We start from the raw sequence: 23,996 nt of genomic DNA, 5'->3' as shown, positions 1-23,996 counted from the left end.
ACAGACATATATCAATGATTGTTTAACAATTTACTAAGACATAAAATAGGCGAATTTAATTTTATGAATCTCACTCCCACTATTTTAACGATTTCACCACCCTCTAGTGAAAACGGGAAACTTTTTCCTTAGTGAGAACATGGAGTCCAATTGACAAACTTATGGTCCCGAATAATATTAGCCAACCATAATTCTCAAAAGGTAGAGCCCAATTGCTTCCAAAGCAACCCCCATGTATTTACCTCATGTCCAATAAGGGCCCAATAATATGACGCCGTTTAAAGTGACATGTCAAGATGACCCATCAATATTAAGTTGTGATGGACGGTCGCCATGTGGATCCCCCAATAATATGAGCCGATCCCATGGGAGTTCCACCCAACTTACAACATTTGTCGATCCAATGTACAGCTTTCCGACGGACGGGCCCCCCCAATAATATGAGCCGGACCGTATCCGCGGGTAGCATCACATACATTGACCGTTGATGGAAGGTAGGAACATTTAAACAATATTTAAATTTCCTTTATTTATCTTGATATAAATTTTAAATCATATTTAAAATGAGGGATTTTATTTATAAAAATATTTGTCTCATCATATTTAATTTATTGCATGCATTGCCGGATTCACGCAATTTATGTCTAAACATGCATACAATCATAATATCACATATTATTTAGGATGATCGATTCCATTTCTAATTGACCCGTGGTTGCCAATCACGGGTCTTAGTCCAATCCTAGGTAATATGCAGTATGCAAATGCAATCCTATTACATATGCTTCCAATTTACATTTCTTCAGTCTTCATTGTCTGCTGGGCCCACCATCTTCAAATCTTGATCTCCCACTAAATCTAATGTATTTACAATAAATAACAATGACAAGTAGGGGATACATTTTTAGGGGGTGGGAACGGGCTATAAACCAAGCCCACTTTTATTACATATGACATTCATATCGGGCCATAAACCAGGCCCATTAATAAAACCAACAATAATAAAGACAAAATGTAAATTCCTAACATACACCTACAAAATTGGTCATGGCAATCGATCATCCTTATCCAATAACATTTAATTCAAAATTAATTTATTGGATAACATGCTTGGCAATTCAAATTTAAACAAGATAAAATCATATTTTATATATAAAATCTCATTTCACATATAAAATCATATTTTATCTCTATATCAAATAAAATCATATTTTATCTATAAAATCCAATTTTACAAATAAAATCATATTTTACTTAATATATCATAAGATCATATCTTATCATCAATTGTACCAAAATAATTGATTTCAAAATTCAATTTACGGATAAAATATTAAAATTTTCCAAAAATTCAAATTTATCCAAAATCAATTTTAAAATTTACGGACTCGAACAATTCGATCCGAAATCTCGTGAACCAATCAAAAACAATTTTTGACCGGACCAAAAATAAAATTTTAAATATTAAAATTAATTTTTAAATAAAAATATAATTTTTCCCGCGGGCCGCCCGGGACACTCCCGGGCCGGCCCGCACCCGGGGCGCGGGCCGGGGGCAGCCCGGCTGCCCCCTTAGGGCAGCGCCTGGCGCCGCCCCTGGGCGGCGCCGTGCGCCGCCCCTGGGCGACGCCGAGCGCCGCCCTGCGCAGCGCCCAGCGCTGCGCTGGGCAGCGCACAGCGCTGCCCTGGGCGGCGCCGTGCGCCGCCCTGGGCGGCGACGGTCGCCGCCTTGGGCGGCGCCGTGCGCCCCCTTTGGGCGGCGCCGTGCGCCGCCCGGGGCAGCAACAATTGCTGCCCCACCGGGCAGCGATCCAATCGCTGCCCGGGTTTTGCCCCGAAATTTTTTTTTTTTTTTTTTATTTAAAAATATTTATTTTGTTTCAAAAACCGAGACTCAAAAATTTTGTACAATTGATTAATCTAATCGTTTGATCTGAGCAACCTGGCTCTGATACCACTGTTGTAAAACGCGGCTCTCTGATCAATCACGATTGATACCCGGTGCAGCGGAAGTTTAAAAATTTTATCATGGAACAATTCCATGGTGTGGGTATCAACCGTTTAACGATTAAATTATTGTGTGTGTAAAATTCAAATAACAATTAATTAAATTTTACCTTCAATCTCGCAACGAGATTACTGGACACCAACAGATTTTATCTGCTCTTGTTGTCTCTCCCTGGAACCGATGAACTCCTTCAATCAGGTCCACGAATGAGGTTTAAATCCCTCTGATAGATTGCACTAGAAAATCTATCAGAAGTTTTTCTGCGAAGAGATTAAACGAATCTGATTCGTTATTCCTGACTGCGATTCAAAATCACAGACCGAAATTTCTCGGGCAGAGCAAGGAAGGGGACGGCCGATTATTACTTTGAGAGGCTAGGGTTTTCGATTTTTGCTTCTCAAAATAATGAGTTGTTCTATGTAATTTCTGTACTGAAATAACTTATTTATAATGCAGGCCACTAACACCTTAGGGCCCATTAGTCATAAGTTAGGGCCCGACAAGCAAAGCCCGCACGTTCAGAAATTAATATAAAATTCATCGTGACTCCGATTGATGAACCGATTTCACCAATGTGCACAGAAACCATTTCTGCACATTTTAAAGTCAAAATAAATTTTCCTGAATCCGAATTCAGTGGTTTCCTAAAATGTCCATCCCTATGTCATTTTAGGAAATCCTACTCCCTTACTCTTATTTAAGAAGTCCAACTTCTTAGTTCATTAAATTTAACTCTTTAAATTTAACTATCTCAACGGGGATTAAAACTCCATTACACTGTGTGACCCTCAATGGTTCAGGAATACAGCTAGCCGTGGGCTCACAACTCCTTGTGACTCGGAACAACACTTTCCGACTTGCCCAACGAATCATGGTAAAGCGCCTAGCAACATCGCCCCATGATTCCCTAGGTATCACTGATAGTGCCTACAAGAACCAGTAGATTTTGGTTAGCGTACAGTACGGTCCCTTCATCCATATATCCCGATCGAATCAACAACCATTGGTATATCGAGAGTCGCTCAAGATTCGATAACTATGCAATACATCTTGAAGATCAAATTAGTGACATCGCATGTGCTACTAAGAAACCATTTCTTAAATCACATCAAGTACTCTGGCCAGAGATTTGTCACACTAATATCTCCTCAGATCGCATAGGATATCCATACTCGCAAGTATGTGGTGAATCCTTGACAACAATGCATTGACTCCTATATGTGTCGTAACTGTACCCAATCTCGACACCTGATGACCCCCATAGAGTCGGTAAACGAGTCAAAGCACAGCACTAGCATATAGAGTCTCCATGATGTTTCAAGTCGTAAGGACTAATGGTGTACAACCAAAACCGCGGACTTTATCCACTCGATAAGTGATAACCACTTGGAAAGTCCGGATAGGGTAGTTCGATTATTCATCCTATGAATATCCATTTGCATGCTTCGAACATCTCCATGTTCCCTACCAATGAAACGTGGTACTCCGCATCGCAAATGCTAGTCTCAAACTCGAGCGATCCTTATCCTTATTATCGGACGGCTCAATCGACTAGGAACGGTTTTTAGAATATACAGTGACTATAAGATGTATTTCATGATAGACATCTCCATGTTCTACCACATCTTACATACACTATAGTATATTCAAGGTCTTTATCAAAACAACAATAGTATATCACAATATAACAATATGAAGTAATATAAAGTCATTGCCATAAAAGTGTAAATAATATTAAACAAAAGATTGTTTATACAAAGAGTCATCAAAGCCCATAGCCACACAGTTGGCTCACTGGGCACCCACTCTTACAGAGCTTTCGTTCCGATCGGAGCTTACTATTTAGGATCGGAGCTTACTATCCGGGATCGGAGCTTACTATCTGGGATCGGAGCTTACTATCCGGCCCAAAATTAAAAAGCCCAAATTTTACTTCTGAAGTCCAATAACACTCCGAAATTTGTTAAATACCAACCCTTAATCATGTTTAACATATTATTATCTTAAAATAGTTTTTGGGTTACTACATTCTCCCCACCTTTAGATATTTAGTCCGCGAAATAACATCTAAAGACAAATCAAGATAACAATATGAAACATCAAACCATGTCTTATTACAACAACGGTAATTACATCCTACATGGTAATCAAAAATACAAAGCAAACAACTCAGGATATTACGCTCGCATACGACTCTCAGTTTCCCAAGTTGCTTCTTCAACGCCTCGGCGCTGCCACTGTACCATCACAAGTGGTATAGTCTTGTTCCGAAGAACTTTCTCCTTCCTGTCTAGGATACAGATTGGTCGTTCAACAAAAGACAGATCTGGCTCTAGCTGAATATCAGTAGACTGAATCACATGAGATTCATCAGCTATGTACTGTCGAAGCAACGACACATGAAAAACATTGTGTATACTGGAAAGAGATGGCGGTAAAGCCTAACGATAAGCAACATCTCCGATCTTCTCCAGTATCTGGAAAGGCCCAATGAAACGAGGAGACAACTTGCCTTTCACACCGAATCTCATCACCTTCCTAAAAGGTGATACTCGAAGGAACACATATTCACCAGGCTCAAACTGAAGTGACCTACGGCGAATATTAGCAAAACTGGCTTGTCTATCTTGAGCAACTTTGATCCTATGCTTGATCAAATCTACCTTGTCTACAATCTGCTGCACCAATTCAGGACCCTCGACTTGTCGTTCCCCGACTTCATCCCAGAATAACGGAGTACGACACCATCGACCATACAATGCCTCGAAAGGTGCCATATCAATACTACAATGATAACTGTTATTGTAGGCAAATTCAATCAAAGGTAATTGATCCTGCCAAGATAAACCAAAGTCCATGACAGAAGAACGTAGCATATCCTCCAGCGTACGAATAGTGCGCTCTGACTGCCCGTCAGTCTCCGGATGATACGCCGTGCTCAAACTCAGAGTGGTACCCAACGCTTGCTGAAAACTACCCCAAAAACGTGAAGTAAATCGCGGATCTCTATCACTGACAATACTCACTGGAATCCCATGTAATCGCACAATCTCCTGGATATATAAGTGTGCCATGCGATCATAAGAATACTCCCGGTTATAAGGAATGAAATGTGCTGATTTTGTCAAACGGTCAACGACAACCCAGATAGCATCACACTGACGTGAAGTCATAGGCAAGAGGGTAACAAAATCCATAGTCACGTGCTCCCACTTCCATTCAGGAATCTCAAGATTCTGCAGTAATCCACCTGGTCGTCGATGTTCAGCCTTGACCTGTTGACAAACCAAACATCTCGAAACAAACTGATAAACACTTCGCTTCATTCCCTTCCACCAGAATCTAGTTCGCAAGTCCTTATACATTTTCATACTTCCAGGATGAACTGATAATTGACTCCTGTGAGCTTGAGATAGAATATCATTCCTGAGCTCCGCAACATTAGGTACAACCACTCTATTGGATAGGCACAATAAACCATCTGCCTGAAAATGGAATCCAGATGTATTAACTCCATTGGCTAGACGTGCCAATCGCTGAGTCTTAACATCAGATATCTGAGCATCTCTGATCCGAGAATACAATGCTGGCTCAGATAGAATAGTATACAAATGAATCCCATTCCTCCCTTTCTTGTGCTTGAGCGTAAAACTCAATGAACAACACTCTTGAATCATATGAGATATTTCATTAGTCTGAAGTGCAGACAGTCTCACCTGCCGACTCAAGGCATTAGCAGTAAGATTAGCAGAACCTGGATGATATTTGATTTCACAATCATAATCCTTCAGGAGATCCATCCAGCGTCTCTGTCGCATATTCAACTCTGCCTGAGTGAATAAATACTTCAAACTCTTGTGATCCGTAAATATCTCAAATTTCTCGCCAAAAAGATAATGTCTCCAAATCTTGAGCGCAAATACAATGGCGGCTAACTCGAGATCATGCACTGGATAGTTATTCTCATGCGTCTTCAATTGTCGAGAAGCATAGGCAATAACATGTCCATGCTGTGTCAACACACATCCCAACCCCTGACCAGAGGCATCAGTATAAACAACATAACCTCCTGATCCAGAAGGTAGAGCTAGCACAGGTGCAGTAGTAAGACGTCTACGCAGCTCGTGAAACGACTCCTCACAATCCGAGGACCAAATGAAGGTAACATCTTTCTGAGTAAGCTGAGTCAAAGGCCTGGCCAACTGTGAAAAATTCTCGATGAACCGACGGTAATATCCCACTAGACCCAAGAAACTACGAATCTCAGCAACCGTCGTCGGACGAGACCAATTCAGCACTGCCTCTATCTTACTAGGATCAACAGATATCCCTTCATTAGAAATCACATGACCGAGAAATACTACCCGATCAAGCCAGAATTCACACTTGCTCAATTTCGCATACAGCTGCTTATCTCATAACGTCTGTAAAACAATCCTTAGATGATGTGCATGTTCATCCTTGTCATGAGAATAGACAAGAATATCATCAATGAAGACGATGACAAATCTATCCAGATATTCTCGAAATACCTGATTCATCAGATTCATAAAGACTGCCAGTGCATTCGTCAAACCGAATGGCATCACTAAAAATTCATAATGCCCGTATCTGGTCCTAAAAGCAGTCGTAGAAATATCTAAGTCTCGTACCCGCATCTGATGGTATCCAGATCTCAGATCTATCTTCGAGTAAACAGAAGTACCCTGTAGTTGATCGAACAGATCATCAATCCGTGGTAAAGGATACTTATTCTTGATGGTGACACGATTCAACTGCCTGTAATCAATACATAATCGCACCAATCCATCCTTATTCTTGACAAACAAAACAGGTGCTCCCCACGGAGAAACACTCGGACGAATATATCCCTTATCAAGCAGATCTTGCAACTACTGTTTCAATTCCCTCATCTCTAACGGTGCCAGATGATAAGGTGCTCGGGATATAGGCGTAGTTCCTGGTACTAGATCAATACCAAATTCAACCTCCCGACCGGAGGAAAACCAGGAATCTCATCAGGGAATACGTCAGGAAACTCGCTGACAACCGGTAGCTGATCAATACCCATACTAATCATGGACATATCAACTGCATAGATGAGGTAGCCCTCCCCACCCGACTCCAAGACATGACATGCCTTCAGAGCCGAAACAAGTGGCATCGGAGGTCGCGCACCCTCACCATAAAAGTACCAGCTATCACCCTCAACGGGATGAAACTGTACCAGACGCTGATAACAATCCACAGTAGCATGATACAAAGTCAGCATATCTATTCCCAAAATACAATCAAAATCCGTCATCGCTAATATCATCAAATTAGCCGATAACACATTACCCTCAAATTCCAGAAGGCAGCCCATCACTAGACGCTTAGTTACTACCTCCTGCTCTAACGGAGTAGATACAACTAAATCCATATCTAATGATACGTAAGGTAATCTATGTCTCTTAACAAAGCGACTAGAAATAAAGGAATGCGATGCTCCAGTATCAATTAATACAAGTGCAGGAATACCACATAACAAGAAGTTACCTGCCAACATGCGATCGCTTCCCTCAGTAGCCTGCTCCTGAGACAGAGCAAACACCTGCCCTTGAGTCTGGGGACGAAAACCAGAAGAACTCTGTGGTGCTGGCTGCTGACGTGGAAAAGTAGAAGCCTAAGATCCAACCTGGGATCCCGATCCACTAGCAGAACCCATGCGCTGAGGACAATCTCTCCGCAGATGTCCCTGCTGACCACAAATATAACACGCCCCAGTAGCTCTCCGACATGAAGCTGCAGGATGCTTCCCACCACAGTGGCTACAAAACTCCTCCTTCTTCTTCTTCTTCCCAAAGCGGAAAGTACCTCGTGAACCACGAGAACCAGACGAAGTAGTAGGAGTAGAAGAAGACGTAGGTACAGATGGCACAACAGATTGAGCTCGAGGCTCAACAAATCCACTAGGCTGTGCTGGCATCATCAACTGTCCACGCCTGTTGCTGGTTTCCACAAGACGGCAATGGTTCACCAAAGTCCCATAAGACACCGGGTCATCACAGACGACAACCTGTGCGTAGATATCTTGGTTCAGGCCTTGCAAAAAGATATCTGTAAGAGTGGGTGCCCAGTGAGCCAACTGTGTGGCTATGGGCTTTGTTGACTCTTTGTATAAACAATCTTTTGTTTAATATTATTTACACTTTTATGGCAATGACTTTATATTACTTCATATTGTTATATTGTGATATACTATTGTTGTTTTGATAAAGACCTTGAATATACTATAGTGTATGTAAGATGTGGTAGAACATGGAGATGTCTATCATGAAATACATCTTATAGTCACTGTATATTCTAAAACCGTTCCTAGTCGATTGAGCCGTCCGATAATAAGGATAAGGATCGCTCGAGTTTGAGACTAGCATTTGCGATGCGGAGTACCACGTTTCATTGGTAGGGAACATGGAGATGTTCGAAGCATGCAAATGGATATTCATAGGATGAATAGTCGAACTACCCTATCCGGACTTTCCAAGTGGTTATCACTTATCGAGTGGATAAAGTCCGCGGTTTTGGTTGTACACCATTAGTCCTTACGACTTGAAACATCATGGAGACTCTATATGCTAGTACTGTGCTTTGACTCGTTTACCGACTCTGAGGGGGTCATCAGGTGTCGAGATTGGGTACAGTTACGACACATATAGGAGTCAATGCATTGTTGTCAAGGATTCACCACATACTTGCGAGTATGGATATCCTATGCGATCTGAGGAGATATTAGTGTGATAAATCTCTGGCCAGAGTAATTGATGTGATTTAAGAAATGGTTTCTTAGTAGCACATGCGATGTCACTAATTTGATCTTCAAGATGTATTGCATAGTTATCGAATCTTGAGCGACTCTCGATATACCAATGGTTGTTGATTCGATCGGGATATATGGATGAAGGGACCGTACTGTACGCTAACCAAAATCTACTGGTTCTTGTAGGCACTATCAGTGATACCTAGGGAATCATGGGGCGATGTTGCTAGGCGCTTTACCATGATTCGTTGGGCAAGTCGGAAAGTGTTGTTCCGAGTCACAAGGAGTTGTGAGCCCACGGCTAGCTGTATCCCTGAACCATTGAGGGTCACACAGTGTAATGGAGTTTTAATCCCCGTTGAGATAGTTAAATTTAAAGAGTTAAATTTAATGAACTAAGGAGTTGGACTTCTTAAATAAGAGTAAGGGAGTAGGATTTCCTAAAATGACATAGGGATGGACATTTTTGGAAACCACTGAATTCGGATTCAGGAAAATTTATTTTGACTTTAAAACGTGCAGAAATGGTTTCTGTGCACATTGGTGAAATCGTTTCATCAATCGGAGTCACGATGAATTTTATATTAATTTCTGAACGAGCGGGCTTTGCTTGTCGGGCCCCAGCTTATGACTAATGGGCCCTAAGGTGTTAGTGGCCTGCATTATAAATAAGTTATTTCAGTACAGAAATTATACACAACAGGTCATAATTTTTGAGAGCAAAAATCGAAAACCCTAGTCTCTCTAAAAGAAAATTTCGGCCGACCCCTCCCCCTCTGCCCGAGAAAATTCCGGTCTGTGATTTTGAATCGCGGTCAGGAATAACGAATCAGATTCGTGTAATCTCTTCGCAGAAAACTTCTGATAGATTTTCTAGTGCAATCTATCAGAGGGATTAAACCTCTGTTCGTGGACCTGATTGAAGGCGTTCATCGGTTCCAGGGAGAGACAACAAGAGCAGAATTGTTCTGTTGGTGTCCATTAATCTCGTTGCGAGATTTGAGGTAAAATTTATTTAATTGTTATTTAAATTTTACACACACACGTAATTCAATTGATGAACGGTTGATACCCATACCATGGAAACGTTCCATGAAAAATTTTTAAACTTCCGCTGCACCGGGTATCAATCGTAATTGGTCTGGGAACTCGCCAGTTTTCCAACAGTGGTATCAAAGCCAGGTTGCTCAGATCAATCGATTGAATTAATCAATTGTACAAAAAATTTTTGAGTCTCGGTTTATGAAACAAAATAAATATTTTTAATAAAAAAAATTTTTTTTTTCCGGGGGCGAAACCCGGGCAGCGATTGGATCGCTGCCCGGAGGGGGCAGCGATGGTCGCTGCCCCCAGGGGCGGCGCACGGCGCCGCCCAGGGCGGCGCACGGCGCCGCCCAGGGCAGCGCTGTGCGCTGCCCAGCGCAGCGCTGGGCGCTGCGCAGGGCAGCGCTGGGCGCTGCGCAGGGCGGCGCTCGGCGCCGCCCAGGGGCGGCGCCAGGCGCTGCCCTAAGGGGGCAGCCGGGCTGCCCCCGGCCCGCGCCCCGGGTGCGGGCCGGCCCGGAGTGTCCCGGGCGGCCCGCGCGAAAAATTATATTTTTATTAATTTTAATATTTAAAATTTTATTTTTGGTCCGGTCAAAAATTGTTTTTGATTGGTTCACGAGATTTCGGATCGAATTGTTCGAGTCCGTAAATTTTAAAATTGATTTTGGATAAATTTGAATTTTTGGAAAATTTTAATATTTTATCCGTAAATTGAATTTTGAAATCAATTATTTTGGTACAATTGATGATAAGATATGATCTTATGATATATTAGATAAAATATGATTTTATTTGTAAAATTGGATTTTATAGATAAAATATGATTTTATTTGATATGGAGATAAAATATGATTTTATATGTGAAATGTGATTTTATATATAAAATATGATTTTATCTTGTTTAAATTTGAATTGCCACAGCATGTTATCCAATAAATTAATTTTGAATTAAATGTTATTGGATAAGGATGATCGATTGCCATGACCAATTTTGTAGGTGTATGTTAGGAATTTACATTTTGTCTTTATTGTTGTTGGTTTTATTAATGGGCCTGGTTTATGGCCCGATATGAATGTCATATGTAATAAAAGTGGGCTTGGTTTATAGCCCGTTCCCACCCCCTAAAAATGTATCCCCTACTTGTCATTGTTATTTATTGTAAATACATTAGATTTAGTGGGAGATCAAGATTTGAAGATGGTGGGCCCAGCAGACAATGAAGACTGAAGAAATGTAAATTGGAAGCATATGTAATAGGATTGCATTTGCATACTGCATATTACCTAGGATTGGACTAAGACCCGTGATTGGCAACCACGGGTCAATTAGAAATGGAATCGATCATCCTATATAATATGTGATATTATGATTGTATGCATGTTTAGACATAAATTGCGTGAATCCGGCAATGCATGCAATAAATTAAATATGATGAGACAAATATTTTATAAATAAAATCCCTCATTTTAAATATGATTTAAAATTTATATCAAGATAAATAAAGGAAATTTAAATATTGTTTAAATGTTCCTACCTTCCATCAACGGTCAATGTATGTGATGCTACCCGCGGATACGGTCCGGCTCATATTATTGGGGGGGCCCGTCCGTCGGAAAGCTGTACATTGGATCGACAAATGTTGTAAGTTGGGTGGAACTCCCATGGGATCGGCTCATATTATTGGGGGATCCACATGGCGACCGTCCATCACAACTTAATATTGATGGGTCATCTTGACATGTCACTTTAAACGGCGTCATATTATTGGGCCCTTATTGGACATGAGGTAAATACATGGGGGTTGCTTTGGAAGCAATTGGGCTCTACCTTTTGAGAATTATGGTTGGCTGATATTATTCGGGACCATAAGTTTGTCAATTGGACTCCATGTTCTCACTAAGGAAAAAGTTTCCCGTTTTCACTAGAGGGTGGTGAAATCGTTAAAATAGTGGGAGTGAGATTCATAAAATTAAATTCGCCTATTTTATGTCTTAGTAAATTGTTAAACAATCATTGATATATGTCTGTTTTTCCTTTTCAGTATTTCATACAATGAATTCGCGAAATCCTTTATTCTCGATCCTCGAACAAAACAAGCTGACTGGCGCCAACTATACGGAATGGTTCCGGAAGTTGAAGATTGTCTTAACTTCGGAGAAAATGCTCTACGTGTTAGAGAAAGCACCTCCGAAGGAAGCACCAGCTGACATAAGTCCGGAGGAATTGGCCAAACTTGATGCATGGTGTGACCATGACATCAAGACCAAATGCTATATGCAAGCCTCGATGTCTGATGAACTCCAGAGGCGATTTGAGGACACGGTGAATGCTGCTGACATTCACACGCAACTCAAGGAACTTTTTGGGGCTCAGTCGAGGGCTGAAAGGTTCTCTACTGTTAAGGAGTTGATGACGTGCCGCATGCGTGAAGGGACTTCGGTCCGTGATCATGGGGTACGAGTGATTTGGCTCATACAGAAGTTAGCGACCCTTGATTTGGTGTTGGAGCATGAACTCAATGTGGACTTGCTGCTTCTATCTCTTCCTTCTTCATTTGATGGATTCGTGATAAATTTTAATATGAACAAGATAGAGGCCACCCTTGAAGAGATGGTCAATATGCTCGTTACATATGAATCCACACTTAAGAAGGATAAGCCAGCTTTCTTGGTGGGCTCCTCATCTTATGCTAAGAAGGGGCCAAGTATGAAGGGCAAGAAACGTTCTGCCCCACCCAAGAAAGTGGAACCCGAGAAGAAGCAAAAGACAAAGGCTTCAAACGATGGAAAATCCAAGGATGTTTGCCATTACTGCAAGAAGCCGGTCATTGGAAGCGCAACTGCAAGGAGTATCTTGAGCAGTTGGGAACTGCAAAGGGTATGTTCTATATCGAAATAAACATGTCACTTAATACAACTTCTTGGGTATTGGATACCGGATGTGGATCTCACATTTGCAATGATTTGCAGGTGATGACAAGAAGTCGCAGGCTTAGAATGGGTGAGACCCAGCTGAGGCTCGGGAATGGTTCCAGAGTTGAAGCTACGGCCATTGGAGATGTTTGTTTGATTTTGCAGAATGGTTTTAAATTATTGTTGAGAGATGTTTTATTTGTGCCAGATTTAATTAAAAACATTATTTCTATTTCTATGCTTGATAGAGATGGTTATTCTTGTAATTTTGTGAATGGGATTTGCAATATTTACAAGAATGAATGTTTAATTGGAAATGGACAACTTGAAAACGATCTATACAATTTAAAACTAAAAGACGTTCCAGTAAATTGTATTGACAAACCGGCGACAACAAACAAAAGGAAAATCGATAGTCAAAACCCGGCAAACCTTTGGCACGCTAGACTAGGTCATATTTCCTCAAGGAGGATGAACAAGCTAGTGGGAGAGGGCATGTTTGATATGTCTGATATTAACTCTCTACCTACTTGTGAATCCTGCCTAAAAGGGAAAATGACTAAATCGCCTTTTAAGGGGAAGCCTGAACGTAGTCAAAATCTGTTGGATTTGATCCATACAGATGTTTGTGGTCCATTTAGAGTAGGGACTCAACATGGCCACACCTACTTCATTACCTTTACTGATGATTATTCTAGGTATGGGTATTTATATTTAATGAAATATAAGTCTGAAGCATTTGAAAAGTTCAAAGAATTCAAGGCTGAAGTAGAAAACAAGCTAGGTAAAAGTATTAAAGCACTTCGATCGGATCGAGGTGGAGAATACTTGAGTACCGAGTTTTTGGACTATCTAAAAGAGAATGGGATTCTCTCTCAGTGGACTCCTCCTATGACACCACAGCTTAATGGTGTATCGGAGCGTCGTAATCGAACTTTGTTGGACATGGTTCGATCCATGATGAGCTTCACTGAGCTTCCACCTTCGTTTTGGGGCTATGCGCTTGAAACGGCGGTATTGTTGTTGAACAACGTCCACACTAAAGCAGTGGACAAAACACCATACGAGTTATGGAATGGCAAAGCTCCTAAGTATTCGTACTTGAGGATTTGGGGATGTCCTGCTTACGTGAAGCGGACAGTGGGAGATAAGTTGGATAGTCGATCCAGCTTATGTTATTTTGTAGGGTATCCGAAGAATTCAATCGGATATTATTTCTATTATCCTGCTGAAACAAAGGTGTTTGTTTCTAGGAATGCCACCTTCTTGGAGAAGGAATTCTTATTGGATAAGAAAGGCGAGATGATGGAACTCGAAGAAGTTCGAGAAGAACCCGAAATACAAAATAACGATCCTACACCTCAGGAACCATTGTTGGACACGCCTGCACCTAGAAGATCCGAAAGGACTTCTAGACCTCCAGTTCGATATGGTCTTCTTCTTGAAGGGGATCAAGATGAACCCGACATTGGATGTGATCCAAGAAACTTCAAGGAAGCAATTTCTGATGCGGATTCGAATTTATGGCTTGAAGCTATGCAGTCAGAATTGGATTCGATGCATACAAACCAAGTTTGGTCTTTAGTAGATCCTCCCGATGGAATTGTTCCAATAGGGTGTAAATGGATCTACAAGAGAAAGCTTGGGCCTGATGGTAAGGTATTGACCTACAAGGCGCGATTGGTGGCGAAAGGTTATACTCAAAGGCAAGGAGTTGACTATGATGAAACCTTTTCACCAGTTGCAATGTTCAAGTCCATAAGAATCCTGATTGCCATAGCTGCATGGTATGACTATGAGATATGGCAAATGGATGTGAAGACTGCTTTTCTTAATGGAGACATTAAGGAAGAAATCTATATGAAGCAGCCTGAGGGGTACACATCCATGGGAAGCGAGCATAAGGTATGCAAGCTTCAGAGATCAATTTATGGTCTAAAACAAGCATCAAGAAGTTGGAACCAAAAATTTGATGAAACAATAAAAGATTTTGGTTTCATCAAGAACCCGGAGGAACCTTGCGTGTACAAGAAAGTAGTTAAGGATGCTGTGACATTCTTAGTACTTTATGTTGATGACATCCTACTCATTGGGAATGATGTAGGGATGTTGCAGTCAACGAAGATATGGTTATCAGGTAGATTTTCGATGAAGGATTTGGGTGAGGCATCCTACATTCTAGGGATTCAGATCTATAGAGATAGATCTAAGAGAATGATAGGACTCACTCAATCAACCTACATCGATACCATATTGAAACGGTTTTCAATGGATGGGTCCAAGAGAGGACATCTACCCATGTGTCATGGAGTTTCTCTATCCAAGTCTATGTGTCCCAAGACTGATGCAGAGATAAAGAATATGACACATGTACCATATGCGTCAGCTATAGGTAGTATCATGTATGGGATGATATCTACCAGACCGGATGTAGCATTTGCTCTGAGTGTCACGAGCAGATATCAGTCTAATCCTGGTCAAATGCATTGGAAAGCCGTGAAGGACATTCTTAAGTACTTGCGAAGGACTAAGAATATGTTCATGGTTTATGGAGGACGAGAACTCAAACTGGAAGGCTATACCGACTCTAGCTTCCAAAGTGATGTGGATGACTCGAAGTCAACCTCTGGATTTGTGTTCATGCTCAATGGCGGTGCTGTCTCTTGGAAGAGTTCCAAGCAGGACACCACAGCGGATTCCACCACTGAGGCTGAATACATTGCAGCATCAGCTGCTGCTAAAGAGGCCGTTTGGATGAGGAATTTCGTCCAAGAGTTGGGCGTCATTCTTGAATTTGTTGGTCCAGTCCCGGTGTACTGCGACAACACGGGTGCCGTTGCTCAAGCAAAGGAACCAAGGTCTCATCAAAGATCCAAACACGTACTGAGGAAATACCACATAATCCGGGAGATTGTGGAAAGAGGAGACATCAGTGTCGAACGAGTGGCCTCTGCAGACAATATCGCTGATCCACTTACTAAGCCTTTGCCAGGACCATTGTTTGACAAACATCGCGAAGCAATGGGTCTACGTAGTATGACTAGTTGGCTATAGGGCAAGTGGGAGATTGTAAGAGTGGGTGCCCAGTGAGCCAACTGTGTGGCTATGGGCTTTGTTGACTCTTTGTATAAACAATCTTTTGTTTAATATTATTTACACTTTTATGGCAATGACTTTATATTACTTCATATTGTTATATTGTGATATACTATTGTTGTTTTGATAAAGACCTTGAATATACTATAGTGTATGTAAGATGTGGTAGAACATGGAGATGTCTATCATGAAATACATCTTATAGTCACTGTATATTCTAAAACCGTTCCTAGTCGATTGAGCCGTCCGATAATAAGGATAAGGATCGCTCGAGTTTGAGACTAGCATTTGCGATGCGGAGTACCACGTTTCATTGGTAGGGAACATGGAGATGTTCGAAGCATGCAAATGGATATTCATAGGATGAATAGTCGAACTACCCTATCCGGACTTTCCAAGTGGTTATCACTTATCGAGTGGATAAAGTCCGCGGTTTTGGTTGTACACCATTAGTCCTTACGACTTGAAACATCATGGAGACTCTATATGCTAGTACTGTGCTTTGACTCGTTTACCGACTCTGAGGGGGTCATCAGGTGTCGAGATTGGGTACAGTTACGACACATATAGGAGTCAATGCATTGTTGTCAAGGATTCACCACATACTTGCGAGTATGGATATCCTATGCGATCTGAGGAGATATTAGTGTGATAAATCTCTGGCCAGAGTAATTGATGTGATTTAAGAAATGGTTTCTTAGTAGCACATGCGATGTCACTAATTTGATCTTCAAGATGTATTGCATAGTTATCGAATCTTGAGCGACTCTCGATATACCAATGGTTGTTGATTCGATCGGGATATATGGATGAAGGGACCGTACTGTACGCTAACCAAAATCTACTGGTTCTTGTAGGCACTATCAGTGATACCTAGGGAATCATGGGGCGATGTTGCTAGGCGCTTTACCATGATTCGTTGGGCAAGTCGGAAAGTGTTGTTCCGAGTCACAAGGAGTTGTGAGCCCACGGCTAGCTGTATCCCTGAACCATTGAGGGTCACACAGTGTAATGGAGTTTTAATCCCCGTTGAGATAGTTAAATTTAAAGAGTTAAATTTAATGAACTAAGGAGTTGGACTTCTTAAATAAGAGTAAGGGAGTAGGATTTCCTAAAATGACATAGGGATGGACATTTTTGGAAACCACTGAATTCGGATTCAGGAAAATTTATTTTGACTTTAAAACGTGCAGAAATGGTTTCTGTGCACATTGGTGAAATCGTTTCATCAATCGGAGTCACGATGAATTTTATATTAATTTCTGAACGAGCGGGCTTTGCTTGTCGGGCCCCAGCTTATGACTAATGGGCCCTAAGGTGTTAGTGGCCTGCATTATAAATAAGTTATTTCAGTACAGAAATTATACACAACAGGTCATAATTTTTGAGAGCAAAAATCGAAAACCCTAGTCTCTCTAAAAGAAAATTTCGGCCGACCCCTCCCCCTCTGCCCGAGAAAATTCCGGTCTGTGATTTTGAATCGCGGTCAGGAATAACGAATCAGATTCGTGTAATCTCTTCGCAGAAAACTTCTGATAGATTTTCTAGTGCAATCTATCAGAGGGATTAAACCTCTGTTCGTGGACCTGATTGAAGGCGTTCATCGGTTCCAGGGAGAGACAACAAGAGCAGAATTGTTCTGTTGGTGTCCATTAATCTCGTTGCGAGATTTGAGGTAAAATTTATTTAATTGTTATTTAAATTTTACACACACACGTAATTCAATTGATGAACGGTTGATACCCATACCATGGAAACGTTCCATGAAAAATTTTTAAACTTCCGCTGCACCGGGTATCAATCGTAATTGGTCTGAAAACTCGCCAGTTTTCCAACATATCATACTTCGATGCATCACTCTCATTGATATGAGGACTGAAAGGTAGCAGATCAAGAAATCATTGCTGATATTGATCAATAGTCATTGATCCTTGCCTCAAAGTAAGCAATTCCATAGATCGTGCTTGGCGAACAGCCGGAGGAAAATATAATTTCTGAAACTCCAGACAGAAATCCCCCCAAGTCACATGTCCTCTCTCAGTACGTGCCTGAGCAACCTTGGCATCCCACCAAAAACGTGCTCTATCCTCTAGAACGAATTCTAGAACTTCCAGTTTCAGCTCCTCAGTACACTCGAAAGCTCGGAACGTGCTCTCAAGTTTAGACATCCAGCTTCTAGCTTGTTCAGGATTCTCGCCTCCCACTAAGGGTTTTGGTCCTACCTGCATGAACTTATTAATAGTATAGCGACGTCGACCCTCATGAGGACGATGTTGATCATCCTGATGATGATGGCGACGATGATGATGACCACCTCCCTGGCCAACACTACCGTGACTCTCGTCAGCCATATCCTGAAAAGAATTGCACATTAAAATCCCAAATGCGCAAGAATTACTCAAAACTAATTCTAAATCCCAAGTACTAATCCCAAAATCTAAGCATGCTCTGATACCAAAAAAGTAGTGACCCTGCATGGAATCACCTAATAACTGGCAACTAATAGCATGCATTAAACTTAATACTTAACAGAGTAAAAACGTGCGGAAACTTAACCATAATTTACATATCAGCTTAGTAATATAATCCAGGCTTAAATCTGTAGTGATACAACCATATCGAAATTCTTAAAAGTAAACATTATACAGCTAATAAATCATGCTGTATAAAAAACTTTCAAAGCTCCTGCTCCCTAGTCCTGCCTTGAACTACCAGCTCCGTCCATCCTGCGACCTGCCCCATGGAATAGGGTGTCCAAGATAACAACTAGGACGTGAGCGCTAACGCCCAATACATAGACATGAGTAAATATATGTATATAATGCATGCAACATGATGACTGGTAAAAGATCATCTGAAAAGTCATGCTCAGAACCGGCACCATATGAGTGCTGCCACCGCACGGATCAACCTCTGGGTGCAACCACACTCATCTAGTACACCAGAGTAGACAGACATAAATGCCCCCGCCGTCGCGGTACTCTCAGTGATAGACTATCGAGTATAGAGCTGAGCGGCTCTATAATCAGGTATAACAAGGAATAGACTCAACGTGTATATGCACATGACATATGAGTATAGAAAACGGTAAATCATACATCATGCCATATAATAATGCCAAATAAATGCAACATATAAACATGTATACTCGCTGGCAATCTCAGTCAATGTATACGTACCTCTAGGCTAGTTCAAGTAAAGTAGATCCTAGGTTCCAAGCCTATATTCAAAAGTTCACCGTATCACTACACAAGTTCTATAAGCCTTAACTAAGCTAATAAGTACTCCCAAAACTTAAATAGATTCCCGAACCATACCTTCGTCCGTAGTTAGACCTTTGAAGTCGCTAGTCCCGGATGACTATAACCACACCTTGGTTATTCCAGAACCTCTATTATAACCAATATGGCACTCAAGTGTATATCTCACACTATATAACTAAATAAAGAAACTCGGGAATTCGTAATTCAGAAATGAATCTGAGAAGCCCTATTTATAGGCAAATTTCTCGGCCAGGATCGGAACTTCCGATTTCGGGATCGGAGCTTCCGATCCAGCTCATTGCGTGCATGTCTGCCACGCCAGGATCGAAACTTCCGATCTACGATCGGAGCTTCCGATCTGCTCTATGATCGACACTTGTCAAAACTCGCGACTGAGTCATCGATCATTGCTGGCAGCTGGGGATCGGAACTTCCGTTCCAGGATCGGAGCTTCCGTTCCGATCGGAGCTTACTATCTAGGATCGGAGCTTACTATCTGGGATCGGATCTTACTATCCGGCCCAAAATTAAAAAGCCCAAATTTTACTTGTGAAGTCCAATAACACTCCGAAATTGGTTAAATACCAACCCTTAATCATGTTTAACATATTATTATTTTAAAATGGTTTCTGGGTTACTACACTTCTTCTTCTTCTTTTGGATCTGGCGGAGTGCAGTGTTTCGGTAGCCAGAGGATGAGCCGGTGTCATCAGTGCAAGCGAAGACATCCTGCAGAACCGTGCCCTATTTCAGCCAGCGCATGTTTCCAGTATGGTCAGGAGGGACATATGAAGAGGGGCTGCCCTATGTTGATAGGAGCAGCTAGTGGTTCCAGGGGTTCCCAGGTTTCAGTACAGCAGCCACAGTAGCAGTATCAGCAGCAGCCTTCTCATCAGCAGCGCCAGCAGTCGCAGCCATCGCCGCAACAGACTTTTTTTCGGGGTCATTCTTCCTTACGGCCACGTGTTCAGGGGCAGATCTTTGCACTGAACCAGGAGCAGGCGGAGGCACACAGTGACCGTATGATTGCAGGTACCTATAGTTTATGTGGTTTTCCTTCATATGTATTGATTGACATGGGTGCGTCACACTCATTCATATCAGCACGTTTTGCTAAGAAGTATAGATTGTCGTTTATTCCTTTAGACATGTTGTTAGTGGTTTCTACTCCGATGGGTATCAAGGTCTTAGCTAAGCATCTAGTGGTGGGTTGCTCTCTGGATTTTGAGGGGTATCAGCTTATTGCTAACCTGATGATCCTAAGCTATGGAGGATTTCGACTGTATTATTGGGATTGATCTCTTGACTACCTACAGAGCGATAGTGGATTGCTATCAGAGGTTTGTTTAGTTTTGCCCTGAGGATGGTGAGGCATGGTACTTCTATGGTGAGGGAGCGCGACCCCCGATTCCAGTGGTTTCTGCTCTGAAAGCCCGTCATGCTTTAGAGTCTTGCGGGGAAGGCTACCTTATCTATGCCATCAATGCATCCTTGGAGGGACCAGACATCCAAGAGATACCCGTAGTCCGTGAGTTTCACGATGTGTTTTCAGAAGAGATTCCTGGCTTACCACCAGTGAGAGAGATCGAGTTTGGCATTGAGTTAGTGTCAGGGACATCACTGATTTCTAGAGCTCCATATCGATTAGCACCTACTGAGATTAGAGAGCTCCAAAAGCAACTTCAAGATCTTCTTGATAAGTGCTACATTCAGCCGAGTGTTTCACCATGGGGAACCCCAGTCCTTTTTGTTAAGAAGAAAGATGGGTCGATGCATCTTTGCATTGACTATCGGCAGCTTAACCAAGCGACGGTGAAGAATAAGTATCCTCTACTGTGGATAGATGATCTGTTTGATCAGTTATAGGATACTTCTGTTTAGTAAAAGATTGATCTACGGTTGGGATATCACCAGTTGAGGGTTAGAGAGGAGGACATCTCCAAAACAGCATTTCGTACGCGGTATGGTCACAACGAGTTCTTAGTGATGCCGTTTGGTTTGACGAATGCTCCAGCAATCTTCATGGATTTGATGAACAGAGTATTTCGCAACTTTCTGGATAAGTTCGTGGTAGTGTTCATCGACGATATCCTTGTGTATTCTCACAGCGTTGACGAGCACGTTTTCCATCTCCGTACATTATAGTAGATACTAAGAGAGAGGCAGTTGTATGCTAAGTTGAAAAAGTGTGAATTCTGGATTGATCGAGTTGTCTTTCTTGGTCATGTGATTTTACGAGACGGTGTTTCCGTTGATCCTAGTAAGACGGAAGTCATTTTGAATTGGTCATTATTTGTACGGTGAAAGGTTTGAGATCTTCACTAACCATAAGAGTTTGAAGTATTTATTCACTTAGGCTGAGTTGAACATGAGGCAGCGAAGGTGGATGGATTTGCTGAAGGACTATGATTGTGAGATCAAGTACCATCCAAGCATTTCTAATCCAGTTGTGGATGCCCTTAGCCGCAAAGTGTATGTGAGTTTGCTTCGCACCAGCTCGGTTGCACGAGTAGTAGAGGAGTTTTGTTCCTTGGGTTTCACTTTTTGAAAAAAGAAGGAACATCAGGGAATTCGTGTTTCATCTGTATTTGCTGAACCCGCGTTGTATACGCGTATACGTGAGTCGCAGACCGTTGATCCGAAGATTCAGAAGTTATTTCGTTTGGCTCAGGATGGGAATAATTCTGGTTTTCATTTTCAGATGGTCTTTTGTGTCTCTCTGGACGTGTGGTAGTTCATGATGATTCCACACTACGAGAGGAGATTCTATCACAGGCTCACCGTAGTAGATTTTTTGTGCATCCAGGCAGCATGAAAATGTACAAGGATCTACGTACGAGGTTCTGGTGGAAAGGAATGAAATGCATTGTGTATCGGTTCGTGTCTCGATGCCTTGTGTGTCAGCTGGTCAAGGCAGAATTTCGACGACCCCGTGGATTGCTCCAGAGTTTAGAGATTCCTGAGTGGAAGTGGGAGCATGTGATGATAGTTTTTCACCCACTTTCCAGTGCCTTCCAAGAATTGTGATGCTATTTGGGTTGTTGTTGATTGATTCTCAAAGTCCACGCATTTCTTGCCTTATAATCGGGACTTTACGTTCGATCGGATGGCACGTATGTACGTGCAAGAGATTGTTCTACTGCACGGGATTCCGTTGAGAATTTTCAGCGATAGAGATCCAAGGTTTACCTCTATGTTTTGGGGTATTTTCCAACGAGCTCTTGGAACTACTCTGAGTTTGAGTACAGCTTATCACCCCGAGACCGACGGGCAGAGTAATTGGACCATTCATACTCTCAAGGATATGCTTCGAGCGACAGTGATGGATTTTGGACCAACGTGGCATGACCATTTGGCGTTAGTGGAGTTTGCTTATAACAACAGTTACTATAGCAGCATTGGCATGGCACCATTCGAGGCTTTATACGGAAGCTGCTGTCGTACGCCTTTATTTTGGGATGAAGTTGGCGAGCATCAAGTTGAAGGTCCACAGATGATTCAACAGATGACCGATGCAGTGGAGATGATACGTAAGAGGATTAAGGCAGCCAAGGATCGATAGGCTAGCTACGCTAATAATCAACGCAGACCGTTACATTTTGAGGTAGGGGAACATGTGTTCCTTCGAGTGTCACCTTTTCGGAAGGTGATGAGATTTGGACTCAAGGGCAAATTGTCGCCGAGATTTATCGGTATGTTCGAGATTCTTGAGAAAGTTGGAGACGTGGCTTATCGTTTAGCTTTGCCATCGTATCTTTCCAGTATCCATTATGTGTTTCACGTGTCCTTGCTGAGGCAGTACGTGGCAGATGAGTCGCACATCTTGCATCCGACTGGGGTGCAATTAGATCATGATTTTTCCTGCGTGGAGAGACCCCTCAGGATTCTTGACAAAAAGTACAAGGTGCTTTGCAACAAGCGCATACCTCTAGTGTGGTGCAGTGGCAGCGTAGAGGGATTGAAGTAGCAACTTGGGAGCTGGAGAGCCGGATGCGAGCTGAGCATCCAGAGTTGTTTTAATGTTTTGTACTTTTTTTTGTAAGGAAGATTTGTACTTTGTAATGTTCAATTGTAATAAAGAACATTGTTTGACTTTTTATTTTTTTTCTTTAGACTTAAATTTCGAGGACGAAATTTTTTAAGTGGTGGAGAATGTAGTAACCCGTAACCCAATGAAGTGATTAAGGGATTGAAAGAGTGGGTGCCCGGTGAGCCAACTTGTGGCTAAGGGCTTTGATGACTCTTTGTATAAACAATCTTTTGTTTAATATAATTTACACTTTTATTAATGGCAATGACTTTATCTTTCTTCATATTGTTATATTGTGATATACTATTGTTGTTTTGATAAAGACCTTGAATATACTATAGTGTATGTAAGATGTGGTAGTACATGGGGATGTTTATCATGAAACACATCTTATAGTCACTATATATTCTAAACTGTTCCTAGTCGATTGAGACGTCCGATAATAAGGATAAGGATCGCTCGAGATTGTGACTAGCATTTGCGATGCAGAGTACCACGTTTCATTGGTAAGGAACATAGAGATGTTCGAAGCATGCAAATGGATATTCATACGATGAATGATCGAACTACCCTATCCGGACTTTCCAAGTGGTTATCACTTATCGAGTGGATAAAGTCCGCGGTTTTGGTTGTACACCATTAGTCCTTACTACTTGAAACATCATTGAGACTCTATATGCTAGTACTGTGCTTTGACTCGTTTACCAACTCTATTGGGGTCATCAGGTGTCGGGATTGGGTACAGTTACAACACTTATAGGAGTCGATGCTTTGTTGTCAAGGATTCACCACATACTTGCGAGTGTGGATATCCTATGCGATCTGAGGAGATATTAGTGTGAC

This window comes from Henckelia pumila, chromosome 3 (genome assembly GCF_033568475.1).
Source record: "Henckelia pumila isolate YLH828 chromosome 3, ASM3356847v2, whole genome shotgun sequence".
NCBI classification, from domain to species: Eukaryota; Viridiplantae; Streptophyta; class Magnoliopsida; order Lamiales; family Gesneriaceae; genus Henckelia; species Henckelia pumila.
The sequence above is the reverse complement of the archived record's forward strand: the minus strand, read 5'-3'. Positions refer to the sequence as shown.